Source organism: Apostichopus japonicus, chromosome 18, assembly GCF_037975245.1.
Source record: "Apostichopus japonicus isolate 1M-3 chromosome 18, ASM3797524v1, whole genome shotgun sequence".
In the NCBI taxonomy this organism is placed as follows: Eukaryota; Metazoa; Echinodermata; class Holothuroidea; order Aspidochirotida; family Stichopodidae; genus Apostichopus; species Apostichopus japonicus.
The window spans coordinates 8,044,277-8,059,091 of record NC_092578.1 but is presented as its reverse complement, the minus strand read 5'-3'; the positions used below and the strand labels follow the sequence as shown (position 1 = coordinate 8,059,091).

The window sequence follows — 14,815 nt, the reverse complement described above, 5'->3', positions numbered from 1 at the left end:
ATGTTATCGATTAATGCCTTCACAGAAATCTTCGATCAAAGTAGATCATACAATACTATAGTGTGCTCAATATGTCTAAACCAATTCCAAACACATCTACATATATTAACGAAAAGCTGCGGGTAATTTTGAACGGGTATATCTTCGTTGCAACGAATGGATGCAGACATTTTGATAACCTTGAAGTGAAGGGTTTCCATTGTGATGACGTAACTTCTCCGACCAATCATGAGCGACTATTTACACACAATTGCAAACCTGTTTGGGAAAAAAAAATTCGCACCCGGGTAGTACTCGGCTAAACGTATTTGACTACAACAGAGACCTATTGTTACGTCACTTGTAATATCAATTTTAAGCAGTTGGTTGCGTCCGCGTATATAACAAATCGCCAACGTATACGACATGCTGCCGTGTCATCGTATAGGTTGTATTGAGGGAAAAAGTTAAACATTGCGGACGGGGAGTTTGTTACAATGATATGAGACGATATTGGTACTAGTATGAGAAAACTCGTAGCGTATTGATATGAAGCATAGGTTACTAAGAGGCGGGCAAGCAGCCAGCCTTGATGGTCTGAGCTGGGCGCGAAACCTAGCTTTCGTCCCATTTTAAAATTTATTCAGGGAATTTGATTTGCATTAATTCTTATATGGATATGACTTTTCATGACACTCTATAGGTAATATACACTCTGTTACGAATTTATGAGTGTCTGTTGGGGGAGGGGGGGGGGGGGGTGAGTCGTTATTGTACAAAGAAAAGACAAGCGATTAAGGCTAATAATGTGGCTAATGGGTGACCAATGATCTGGTGGTTGTAGCCCCTCCACCTCACGGTTCATCCCCTAGTAAACAAAAAGAACAAGGAAAGGAAAGGAAATAAAATAAAAATAAATAAAAAACAGCTAGTAGTGTTCGTATGTCGTGTTCAACTTTATAAAAGATCTTTAATCAGACATATTCTATGTACATATCAAAAAAGAGGAAGACCTTAACTGCTGAGAGAATATATTGTTGTTTATTTATTTACAGGACGGGACAATTAGCTCAGGAATATGCTGAACAGCTTACAGAATTTCTTAGAAACACAGTTTGTTACCGTCTACGAAACCTCTCGCCACAGCTAATTGAAACCAACGTTTTATCATTACGTACAACTAACGCCGGATTTATGGTACGCATAAATATTGAACGCAAAAAGGGCAAATTCAAACAACAGCAACGTTTCTTACATTGATGACTATATCAATTCAAATGAAGACGACGTGATTTGATGTAATGATGTTATACTTATGTGCAAATAGCAACACAAATGTCTACAACAGCTACATAAAATAATAAAACAACGACGCAGAAACATACATTTATATCATATTTCAGAATCACAACGTCATTTTGTGCCTGTATAGTCATCGTTAATTGTTTTAATGAAGGGTAAATCGCATATGATAACTACATAAACACACGTGAAGCCGACAAAAACTGCACTAATATCAAGCTGACAACATAGTATGACGGCGCTATTTCACTTAACGTAATTAAGACATACATCGACGTAGTAGATCGCTCCGACAATAGCTTTGCAAACTTGCAACAACTTTTCATCTAACGGCATAAAATCATGTGTCATGTGACAACGTAAAAATCATGCAACGAAGTGGTGGCGTGCTTCTACTATTGGAACAGAGTCGTCTCAGTATACGGCTAATTTCTCTAAAAGTAGCCTTCATTGCCTTTTGACTAATTCATTAAGCAAAGACAAAGTCACTCTGTTGTAACGTAACCGCTCTTGTCTTCTCCTGCGTTTGGAGTCTCATTGTTGATTCATTCAAGATGTCCTGAGGAGTACTGTCAACACGAATCTGGCGGCCTTGAAAAGTCTGTCACATTTAAATGAGACAAAGAAAGTTACAATCGACAATCAAATCCTTAATGAAACAACCACCAAAGCTTTAGCAGATAAACAGCCTTTTGTTGTTTCTTAAGTCATTAGGATAATGAATGATCTTGCAACCCTCCTCTTAATTCTTCCCTTCGTCATATAGGAAAAAGCAACAATTAATCAAACACAATTTCAACCAGGTCGGTCTAATTAAAAATGACAGTTCAAGGAGAAACATTGCATTGAAAATGTCAAGCGAAACTTTTATTCCCAGACAAAAGGTTTTTATCTGCAGACACTATACTTATATCCCCTGGCAAGTTCCTCTGGTCATTCAGTAGGTGAATCGTTATACCAATTGTTCTATTGATTGATGTCGTTTATATCATAATGATCCATGTCACCCTATTGTAACCCTCCTTCTACTCTTTCTCTTCCCCTATCAAGGTAAAATCCCGCCCCCCCCCCCTCCCAAATGAAAATATTCTGCTTTGATCAACTTTGTTTGAATGAAAATGACCCTAAATGCTTGAATTTGAGATCTACTTAGGTACCATGTCAAAAGAAGGAACACTGAGATGGCTGCAGCATCGTGCAGCCAGGCTGCATAGGTCATAATATATTGTACTCCAGTTTGACACCATACACACTGCTGGTCTGAGTACATAATTTCTACAAGTCTTTCCATGTTTTGAGTGGGGAGGGGGTAGAATTGTTATGACTAGTCACTTACCGTTGTTTGAAGGTTAGTAAGATCAGTGTCGTGGAATGATCCTCTGTGAATCGAAACAATATATCATTGTGAGAGGTCATATATATAACATCAATAAAGCAGTAGATTTTTTCGTTTACAATGTTTACAAATGACGACACATGTCGTCCACAACAGTTTTTTCATAACCCGAGAAGGGTTCTTACTTTGAAAACCAACATCACTTTAGGCGTATAGGTACCATACCACTATTAGAGTAGTGTACGGCTGCCTGAAATGTAGGCCGTCGTCGAAAAATAGTCCTCAATTGACCTGCTGTAGCCATGTTTTGGACAATTTTTGAGTCATCATCATTTTTTTTTCGTGCTTGGATGTCGTAGAGGACGAAATAAACTAACGATGGTCTAAAAATGTGGATGATTGAAGGTGATTTAAGGCATTTTAGAAAATCCTGGATGAAACAAGAAGATTCCGCAGCAAGAGCTTAGAGATGGGTTGGGGAGCACTGTGCTACACTTTGACCTCTTCTAGCTCAACATCATGTCATTTGAATGCATCTATGCTTTAGCAGCCTTGGAAAGTGACAAGTTTAGCGTGTAAGTCAATGGGAGCAATTCATTGTGGTATCACACCTACAGCTATCGCATAGCAAATGTGAGGAGCCTAGCTTTATTTTCGACCTACTTATTAAGTTTCTCCAACAGTTGTCATCTTTGCTATGTTATCATTATAGGCTTATCAACTTCATGACCCATCCGGATCTATGCGGCTGGGTTCCTAGTCTGGGCTTACACTGTAGGTATGTTTTAAGTGGAAAGAAAACAAATTAACTGGCAAAGAATCTTTTCAATTCCTCTCTTTAATATGCAGTGATTTGTTTCTCATGTTTGCATGCATGGGTGAGCTGTTGTTTACTGTCATTGAACATACCAGCAATCAGTGAATACAATTATAATACTTAAATTTTCACAGTAGTAAAGGGAAAAAAAGTTATTCACGATAAGACTGTCTTGTCTTTCCACAGCTGGTATTTTCCAAAAGGGTTACTATGAACCAGTGCTACTCCCTTCATACTTTTTTGTGATATCTACCTCATAATGTATTCTCTTTATGTAAAGTACAATCAATAGTCAAGGCGAAATATCCTTTTAACAGGTCTCCCATCCCCCAGGAAAGAGGGTTGGTGATTTTTTGTATGGCATAATCGTATGAACGAATAATATTTTATTTCAAATTGACTGCAGTGTTTGACTTAAGCAAAAACGATGTTGATATGGTGTTGCTTGATAACCTTGTTGGTTAGATATGTTACAATCCCACGATAAAACAAACTTATTTGTCTGATCTCTGTGTTGTTACCTAACTACTGTTGATACTTGGAATCAATCGACGAGGGTCATGACGTTCATCTGGTACGACACAACATTCCCTGAAGCTTTCAAAATATTTCAAAACATTACAGAATTAAGCAATATGAACAACTTGGTAGAACACTTTCTCTCTCAGTATATATATATATATATATATATATATATATATATATATATATATATATATATATATATATATATATAAATATATATATATATAAATATATATATATATATACATATATATATATATATATATATATATATATATATATATATATATATATATATATATATATATATATATATAACATGTGTTTGTATAACTGGTAGTTGTTGAGGGTGATGGTGGGAGACTTAATACGAAAGATTCAATCGATTTATATCTCATTTACTTTCAGTTACGGATTTGTAGTTCGAGACAATTAAAATACAATTTAGGTTTTTGAGAAGATGTGTATGAAGATTGAATGTTCGGAATTGGGGAATCGTGCTAAATTATCACGAATAGCTTCTTTTTGTTTGTGATTATTAAAACGTAAGCGGAACCGAGAACCTGTTTCACCTACATAATTGCCCTACTTGCAAAGTAGAAAGTAGAACATTTCAATGACATTTTTAGAATCACAAGAGAGGGAAGGGGGTCTTACACCATAATAGTCAACATTGGGAACTTTAACCACGGTGCCTGTGTAACATGGGGGCATACCTGGCATTGAGGTTTTCCGCAATAGAAATTAGCTGCGGGTGGAAACTGGGTAAGGAAGTCTGGAGGAAGCGAGTAGAAATCTAAAATCGAGAGGTTGGCAAAATGCTAGCATGGGTGGTGCCTTAAATGATTCTCCTACAGACTGATCGTGTTGGAAGAAAGCAAATTCATGTTTGATCGATCTCATAAAGGATTTGATGAGGGGATTCTCATTAATAACAAACGGAATGCGAGTGTTAGGATTTTTGGACTTGTATGCTCTCCAACACTTTTCTGGAGGATTGTGCCCCTAAACCTAACACTTTGAAAAATGTGTTTCTTCCCAACCCTTGTAACTATAGACTTGGTTTAATAAAGCTGAAATACCGATCTATTCAAACATATTATTTTTAGGGGTGCTATTGATGTTTATTTCCAAAGTTTTAGTTTAAGCTTTGTTTTGATTCAAAAGGTGTGAAAATTCTACATTTTGAATTTTTGTTTTCTTTCTAAAATCTAGGCTCCGCGTTGAAACAGGCCAGCACCATTATAGTTCTAGGACAAGCCCAAAACATAAAAAACTACCCTGAAAAAAATCAGGTTCATAGAGAATTTGACATTTTGAATTATCATCGGAATATTGCCAAAAAACAGTCAAAAACCTAAAAAAGTTGAAAAACTCTTCCATATTTCAAAAATCATATCTCGATCAAACAACACCCATTTTCCAAAAAATAATAAATATGTTCTTTACAGGCTTCCTTACAGAAGTATAGCAATGAATATCGGCATAGCGCCACCAATTCTTTTTAAGAAATATTTGCAAATTGGGTATCGTGTGTGTATATACGTGTATTGTCTATACGTGTATTTTGGTTATGTATTGTACAGCCTGGAGGAGGGGACGTGCCCCCAGATCTTATGAAAATCCTTATATCTCGGTCATTCAATCCAATTTCCACATATTTAGACTTAAATGAAAGGAAATAATCTAGATAATACTATTTTAACATAGAATACACCAAAAACAAAACGTTTATTACTATTGGTAGTATGTATTCCAAAATACGCTATTTGGGAACCTAATTTGCATATTTACATACAAAATAAGCCCAAACTTAGAGAAACTTATCAGATATGAAATCAATAATTGTTACCCTATCCATTGATATAAAGGTTCTTGCACAATATATTCTTCTGAATTAATGTAAATTGAGTCCAAGAAAAATCACTTTCTGCTGAATTAAATTTGGTCACACTGCAAGGCTGAAGATTTAGTATCCGTCTATTTTGTATTTCTGTATACTTATTTCTCTATAGCCAGTCCGTGTCTGGGAAGATATGAAGCACAGCAATGTAAAGCATACAATTTGTGATTTCGTTGGACTCAATATATTGCATTTGTCATGTAACAACCCACAATATGGGTTAACACTAGGAATGTTAGCCAGCGACGTAGCCAGGAATTTGAAAGGGGGGAGCACTTTTTGCGATTGATATGGATTTTCAAAGTTGTAGGCACGACTATCTGAGCGGAGCGCCACCATCGGTTGGCGCGGAGCGTACAAGAAAATTTTGGTTTTACAAACCCCCCAGATGGCCGGAAACGGCCCTTCCCGAGTGTTCATTCTGGTTCCCTGGCCTCTTGCTAACTTGAGACACCTCATTCAGTATCACTTTTATTAAACCCCCAATACAAACGAGTTAAAATAGTACGTAATTCAATACCACATAATGTATTTAAAATTAGCAAGGTACATGTACATAGTAGTCTTACTTTTCAACTTCTGATACTTGTAAATACAAAGATAGGCCAGAAATGTATATATTTGATACAACTATAGCCAGTAATTGTCTTTGATACAACTGTAGCTAGTAAATGTTTAAGTTAGCCTTATAAGAGAAGTCTAGAGCTATCCGACGATTGCCATCTGATGCAAATTTCTCAACTGTTTTCTCAACTGAAATATTATCTGCGTTAACGGGTTCTTAACTAGATGTTAAAAAAACTGACAAGATCGGATTCTAGACTTTTTCGTCGGGTAGAGTGTTGAATGAAACGGCACGCAATAGAAATGACAGCCTAGATGACAGAAGAATAGGTCACCTAATTTAGCCATATTCTTGCTACGTTCATTTCAATAGTTTTTCCTGTCTATATAGACTCTTAAACTCGTCCAGCAAGCTTATCGATTTGAATTATGGGTGTTTTTAAAAAAAAAAAGATAACTTGGCCCAAAAAAGTGTAGGCCCGGGCCTACAGTGCTACATACTGGCTACGCCCCTGATCATATGATATCATTATCAGCAGATTTTTTTTCCTGTTTGAATTCTTTCACATGTTCTTTTACATATATATCAGGAGACAAACACAGTGCTCTATTTCAATTTTTCCAGTAATATGATTCTTGTTTGTTGTCCAATGTCTGGACTTTAATACATTTGACGAACTTAACTGATGGACAATATAAACTTTCATATTTTGTAATATAGCCAGATATGCAGTGGCCTAAAAACAAATATCGTTATCGCAGTGTATTAGCAGTGTAATAATTATTTATAGGAAGTGCGTATCACATACGATTGCTAGCTTAGCCTCATAACATGCTGTTCGTGCAACAACTTAAGACGAATCATAGAAAGGATGAAAACGAACGTTGTCGACGTTGTTGTGCATACGGTTCGTGACATTCCATAGAGTGCGGTTAGGTAGGCAATATGTATCTTATTACGCAGTGGCCAACTGTAGGCTTCTAATAGGCTATAGGCTAAATTTAGCTTATTGCATATGCCAAACTAAGTAAGTAGTTGAATCAGTAGGCGTGAATGTTACTACGATTATAATTGAGTTAACGGAGCTGACGAGTATTCAAGATCAAAAGAGTACTGACAAAATACCATGCTAAAAAACGACAGTTTATTAAAAAAAAAATCGACACTGAAAGGGGGGGAGCGGTCGCTCCCCCTGCTCCCCCCTGGCTACGTCGTTGACAATTGACAATTCATAATCATGGACGTTAAAGATGAATCTAAGAGACTGACTTTGGTGAGCTTGCGGCTGTGATAAGCCAATGATGGCTTCTTCGTGAGTTCCTGCTTACAGGAGTATGTAAAATACATACAATATAGGAGAAACAACGCATGGCTGTAAGTATTAAATATTAATTGGCACATTTTTGGTCAGTGGGACCCGATTATATGTTTATATTTACACTGGTTGATTTTAAAAGCAATTTGCACACACATTGTTACCATTCTCTTCAAGAAAATCAATCTGATATCCGTTGTGTGCATTGCCGGCAGTTCATATCTTATGTTGCATGATGTATCTTGGATAGACTTTAACTAGTTGTTTTTAACAAGCTGGAAGACGTAATGGAGCGCAAACATGTCAAGATTACATTCGCAATCCAGCCTTCCTTTCTGTTCCATCGTGTAGAGGAGATCATAGAAACCACTAAAGCATGATTGAAGAGCAAATTTACCCATTATATATATATATATATATATAGTATAAGTATATAGTAGTAAGAAGTATAAGTATAAGTACTAATGATGAAAATGAATATGATAGCCGACGTTCAAAACTTTTTAAACTTATTTTAGTTGTAAAATTTATATCCTTAGACAGAAAAACACATTTATTCTGGGAAGATGGAATGGAATCAAGCGGAAGGAAAGTTACAGTTACGGAAAAGACTGAACTTAAGGGATGAATAATCATTATCAAACCAACAAACAAAGATATAAACAAGAAACGTAGGTCAACTTCCAAACAAGCTAAAATATACGTAACTGGACTACCGTTTGACGAGATAAACTTATCTTATCAAACGATAAAAATATGAAAATTACCGTTTGACACACTTGCTACCATGTCCAAATCGAATTTGTTTGTGCGTTAGTGGGTGAGTGTGTGTGTACTTTTTAGTGAGCGTTCATTTCGGTAATTTTCAATTTTTGTTACCTTTTTTCGATGTTTTTATGTCGTCAATGTGATGTGATTTATATTTGGTTTGTTTGGCCCCCTCCCCCTCCCCTCCTCATGTGGAATAATTTCCAGAGATCTGATCCCCAAAGTAAAGTTTATTAGCCAAATGTCTCTATAATTCAATTCTTTGCTATTATTTGCTATAGGTCTATTTGCGGACAATCTGGAAATTTCAGTCATGTTGCTCGCAAAATTCTGAATCTGTTTGAACCACCGTAGAACCACATATACGGCTTTGACAGATAAAACTGACGAATCACTCTTCGTAGGAGAAAGACAGGCCAATGTAATATGCATATGTACATTAAGTTACGTCAATTGAGAGAGTCTTGCATCGCAATATGATATTAAATGTAATTAAGAAGACTGCAGAAGAAGTGAACTTTCCCTCAATTTGTAATAGGTTTATTTTGTTATATCTGTTCCGAGCAATACGCAATACAATAATAATTCATGATGACAACTTCGCGTAGCGGTTTTGTTAACAATTTTTGGTAACCCCCTATCCCGCACCTTCAAGTGGTCGTTGGCGTACATGTATAAATATGAAACGTTGTCCATCAACTTCCAGTTACCATTTTGTCGCTGATTCATATTTATTGATATGAAAGCGGATAATTGATATGAGGGGGTGTGGGAGGGTCATCAACTTGGAAAAGCGAGATATCCTTCTTGTGATTGCGTAAGAAATGGAATATTCACAGTGTCATATTTAAAGGTCTTGTGTTATCTCATTTAGTTAATCTACAGGTCTACTGTCATCGTGTTTGGACAGGGAGCTATCCATCTAATAGCTCATTGGTTTGACCACGCCAAGTTCATTACGTTCCTTAAAGACTATCCACCCTATACAATTTTATGGGGTCGTGTAGAGATGTAATCAGGTTCCTCTTGCATCAAACTTCAAGAAACGTTATAGCTACGCCCCAGTAACGTACACATGATTCCCCTCCCCGAATTATTTTGTTGAGACATGAACCTCACAGAAGTGCTGTGACTAGGCCTATGGGTTTTCGAGATGTGTATTTTTCTTTGGAGTGCTCCCCAGCACAAAATTAGACAATTAGGCTTCAAATGGTTGATACTGAAGTATATGTAGCCTAAATTAACTGAGGTAAATAATTAGGTTTAAACACACTGTTGCTTATGTTAAAATTTGAAGACAAAAGATGGTTTGGGGAATACGGCTTGTTTACGGATTAGTAGTGGACCATGTCTAAGGTAGTAGCAACTCCATTTTGGAGTATAAGCACCTTCCGTTTAGGCTAATAGCGCCACTAATTACAGTTGTATCGCGCCTGTAGTAGTAGTAAGCATCGCCTATTTAGAGTAGTAGCGCCACCTTCTTACATTTTAAACCGTTACTAACATGCACACTACACCATCAAATGCCCTATGGGTATTTGTGACAAGTAAAAATGGTTTCAACTATGTTTTGCAAGGGGGTTACGTTTTCGATTATCATAACCTCATGTCTCATCAACTTCTCAACATCATTACCTCATGTATCATCAAATTCACTAAAAGCGTTTGTGATATTTTATAATTGTTAATAAAGTGATAGTTAGTCTCGATGACTAACTTCGGTTGAATGACATATTTTTCATTTTAAACTGACACTCTATGAGTGAGAACTAACATATTCATCTCGCGTATATTACACCCCCAAGTGACAGATGTATTATTGTTTCTAAAATATGTTTATTTTCCTAATACTTTACATTTATACATTTATGAAAAGTATTGCACAAACTGAAATATATGTTTTACGTAACTGTGTAAAAATTAAAATTGATGGATCATATTTCATGACAACGTAATAAACAGACTTAAGCACAAAACAGTTGATCTGGCAACATGGAGCTAATGCAGTGTTAAATCTCAAACGAAATCTTTGGTTAAGTCTAGCTTCCAAGTCTCACATTTATCTATCAAAGATGCCCTGGCCTTCTTTGCCAGAGTTTCTTGGATTTTTCTCCTGACTGAGGAATTGAGTTTTACTTTTGCTGGCATCTTGCCTGGTCCTCCTGCAAGGTACTGTTTCCTGGCCGTTTCACCATGGTAAAAGCTGAGCTGGTATCCATTCACTGAGCTGGCATTTAGAATATTATTTAGTTACATTTTCATAAAAAAAAAGGACAGATCATGATTAAAAATTTGTTAACTTTGTAACGAAATTTAATCATCAATTTTAGAAACATTTGCACTTCACCACAGTTTGTTTACAATTGTCAGCTGATTTTATTACATCACCATCAGTTGCCTTTCAACACCAACAGACCAGCATTCCTTTTGAAACTATTTCTTTTGTTCACCACTGGTCAGCCTTTTCAAAATTGTCACTGTATAGAATTTAGACCAGACAAGCTCACTCTTGTTGAAATACCATAACTACTGTACCCTAGTACAGTAGTTGTTTTTGTACCATGGCAACAACTGGCCAATCAAGAGACAGCCAATCAAGAGACAACTACTATTAGGTTTTCCTAACCATATTTCCTAACCCTCTTCACGTATCACCATTTCCTACTATACCGCTTTAACTCATTCAAGCGAATCATTCACGCGACGCACCTATTCACCGACTTATTCTATTGAACCAAGCCGGTGCGAGCACACACGTTCAGCCGGATTATACAGTTGTTCTTCGGCCGATTCGAAGTAAGCTTGCACATTCATATGGTACGGATTCTAAAGTCAGGCCAGGTTTTCTCACATATTTAATTTTGGATATTATTTCTCACCTGTAAAAACTTTCATCGCTTGTGTTATCCAAGGAGGAGTGAATTTAAAGTGTATTTTTGTTTGGACGCGTTTCTTCGGACAATTATATGGACATCATGCCTCCGGGCCCCAGATGATTTATTTTTCTTGGATTGCCACATTTCTAACAGGAGTTATTCATTTTCACTGGTGAGCTTATGCACTTTTATTTTATGTTAGGCATTCATATTTCGAATACCAACAACTTTGACGGGTTCTACAGCAATTTATCAACATTTATGTTTATATCTGGATGATACTTCATCAATTTATATCTGGATTTATATGGCCATATGAAACTTAATATTTATATCTGGATGACACTTTCATCTAGCTATATCTGGCTTTATATGGTCATATGAAACTTATGTATATCTGGAATTAATTATATCAAGCTATATCTTGCAATATATGGCCACTTCAAACTTAATATGTATATCTGGATAACACTTTCATCAAGTTATATCTGGTCATACCAAACTTTATATGTATATCTGGAATATGTTTGTATCAAGCAAATATCTGACCATATGACAATATCAAACTTGATTGTGTATCTAAATGTCAGGGTTTCAGTTTATATTCTATGACAAAACAAAATATATATTTTCAGACACTCCAGAATCTGTCTTCAATGTTACCATCTTGCCTTCGTAGTATTCATGTTTACAGTTAGTCCATGATTACAGTTAAAGCTTGCTAAGGACATTAAATTATAATATACAAAATATTTCCCATATAAAATGCTGGCTATATACATTGTTATCTGGTACAGGTATGGCTATATTTGATTTCTCTCCAATTTTGTATATGGGTTGATAAAGGTTTATATGGCTTTAATAGAAATAACATTTTCTCTGGTATAGATAAAATTTGATTTCATGTGAAGTTATATCTGTCCAAATTTATATCTGTCCAAACTTATATCTGGCGAGATACAAATTTCATATCAATCTTTATATGGGTCATATATGGCCCATTTGGTCATTTTCCAGCCATTTGCACCAATGCAAACCCTTTCTTACTCAAAATTGTCTATTGAAATTGTCTATCAAACATATTTAAAACACACCTTCGAGATAAAGTGAACGACTTTTCTCAAGCTCAAATGTTAATTCAATTTACTGGAGCGTTAATGATTCGCAACCATTTTCTCTTTTTATTTTATTTTGTTCAAGCTGCATTCAAACTAGGTTTCTCATGAAAGTAAAAGGTGGGGCATGGTAAACTGTGTCGTGAGGGTATAACGTGTAAAGAAATGAACGCCGAGGTGTTCTTTTCTTTCTTAAAGAAGAAAGAGTGTCAGTATTCCTTTGTTGGATACTGACAAAGACTTGACACGATTTATTTGGCACCTTAGAGTACAATACAAACACCATAAGTAAGGTTATTTACCTACTGTCACTGGCAATAGATGATTTGTCTTACTTAATACGTTGTCGTTTATGTTGAATATTGATAATGTCTTATGATTTTGTTTCGCATCAAATACAGCTTGTTCGATATAAACCAATTTATTACATTAAGCAGTTAAGCAGTTCACGTTTCCGAAAATACCACAAGCGAATTTATGGTTTATAAAAGCATTTATAATAATGTCAACGAGATCAAAGCCTTCTGAAAGCCCTCTCATTTTTAATATTGTCTCATAAGCATTAATGGTGTTATGGTTGCAACTAGTTTCAGTCAAGTTATATCTTCTATACTAATGCCATGAATCGAGAAGATTCCAAATGGTACATTAAGAGAGAAACCGTTGGTTTTATATGTAAATACACCTGCAATTGCACAGCTTGGGTTCCACGTATCATGTTTTAAGTATCTGTTGTTGCTTTCAAGTGGAAAAGTAGTGTGTGCTCAGAGATGTCCCCAACGTTGAACAGACACAAGAAGGTGAGCTAACTGGTGTAGGCTACATTGAAGGAGCAATGCTCTTTTCCATACAAAATTTTCAACAAATCCATTAAGTAAATTGTTTGGCAATTTCTCTTACTCACGGAGAATGAGTAAAAACAGAGACATGGAAAGCAATAGTGTTTACACGGGTCCAAAAATCGGGAACCGGGTACCCGAGGGCCGCTTCCCGTCGGGTATCCGGGTACCCGGAAAAAATTGTTTACCTTCGTGTATCACGATTTTCAAGAAATTACATATTGGATGCTGTAATAAATGCATTATGTTCGCTACTGACAATGTTTTCATGTTCAAATACGTAGGTGTAAGATAAGGTATAAAACCTCCCTCAATAATTTTTATTTGCTTCTGTTTCTTTCATTAACTTGTTAATAAATTAATTATTTAATTATAATTAGCATTACTACTAACATCGCACTGCCGCCGCTGCGTATGCTAGCTCGTCTATTGGATCAAACCATATAAATATCCAATTTAGCTCTTAAATAGTTTTTAGTACTACTACTATCTATTATGCAGGCCCAGGGTTCGCATTAGCCGCGAGATTGTGCGATTCGCGCAATTTGATCGCATTTGGAATAAACGATTAGTAAAAAGCCACTTGCGATTACAATTTTTTAATTATCCCGTCCATAATCCATAAACATCGCGTAAAAGTCCTTGTCAGCCTTTCCTTCTTTGAAATAAACGAATGAATAAATAATAATTTCTTCCACATGGTAGCCTAACACCACACTAAGTCAATGAGAAATCTAGCTAAGCCGTCTGAAGTTGTGACGCAGTTACAAGACATCCATGGAATATCGTTATTGCTGTTACGTTCGACCACATGGTTGCCTAACACCACACTAAGTCAATGGGGGTAGTCTAGCCTAGAATAGGCCACAATTGAAAGTATGATTACTTAAAAATCCCTCGAAGAAACTTTCAATGTTCTGAACCATCCATCATAAACATCTTGATATGATTCAATATTTTCTTTCACACGATTTCCAGGATAATCGAGATGTTCATATATTTTATCAACTTCCATGAAACTCTTCAGAGTTTTTTCTTGTGAAATGTCAATGAAAGCACCATTATTGGGTTGTGGTGTATCAATTTTACTACCACCACAGCATGGACATTCTTCTGGTGTAACACCTTCCTTCGTCTCAACTTATGATTACATTCTAGCCAAATCTGTGCAAACTTAATTGTACTTTACCATCACTAAGCAGTCTCATCAGCTTGTGGCAGGTATATGGAAGTCCATTTCCATCAGGAAGCTGATGACCAACAGCAAATTACCTTTTCAACGGATCAACCAACCCGGCATAAGAAGTCCGGCAGACGTGTCTCATGCTAGCTCGCTATTTGGATTAGTATTGCTCTTCACTCCCTTAATATATGTATATATCTATTTTGCTTCTTCGATCACGTATTTCGACCACAGAAAGTGATACATAGAAGCCATATCGTACCTGCTGACAACAATACGCTTTGCAGTTATT

At 36.1% G+C, this 14,815-nt stretch overlaps 1 long non-coding RNA gene across 1 annotated transcript in view; it reads right to left on the bottom strand.

Moving 5' to 3' along the window:
• Positions 1-1,037: 1,037 nt before the first annotated feature.
• LOC139959074 (uncharacterized) overlaps positions 1,038-14,815 on the bottom strand; it is a 52,523-nt gene continuing 38,745 nt past the window's right edge. Inside the window, exons 2-3 of the long non-coding RNA XR_011789957.1 lie at positions 2,618-2,660; positions 1,038-1,882 (exon numbers count right to left, since the gene is read on the bottom strand). This is a non-coding gene — a long non-coding RNA (uncharacterized lncRNA). The remainder of the gene's footprint in view (positions 1,883-2,617; positions 2,661-14,815) is intronic.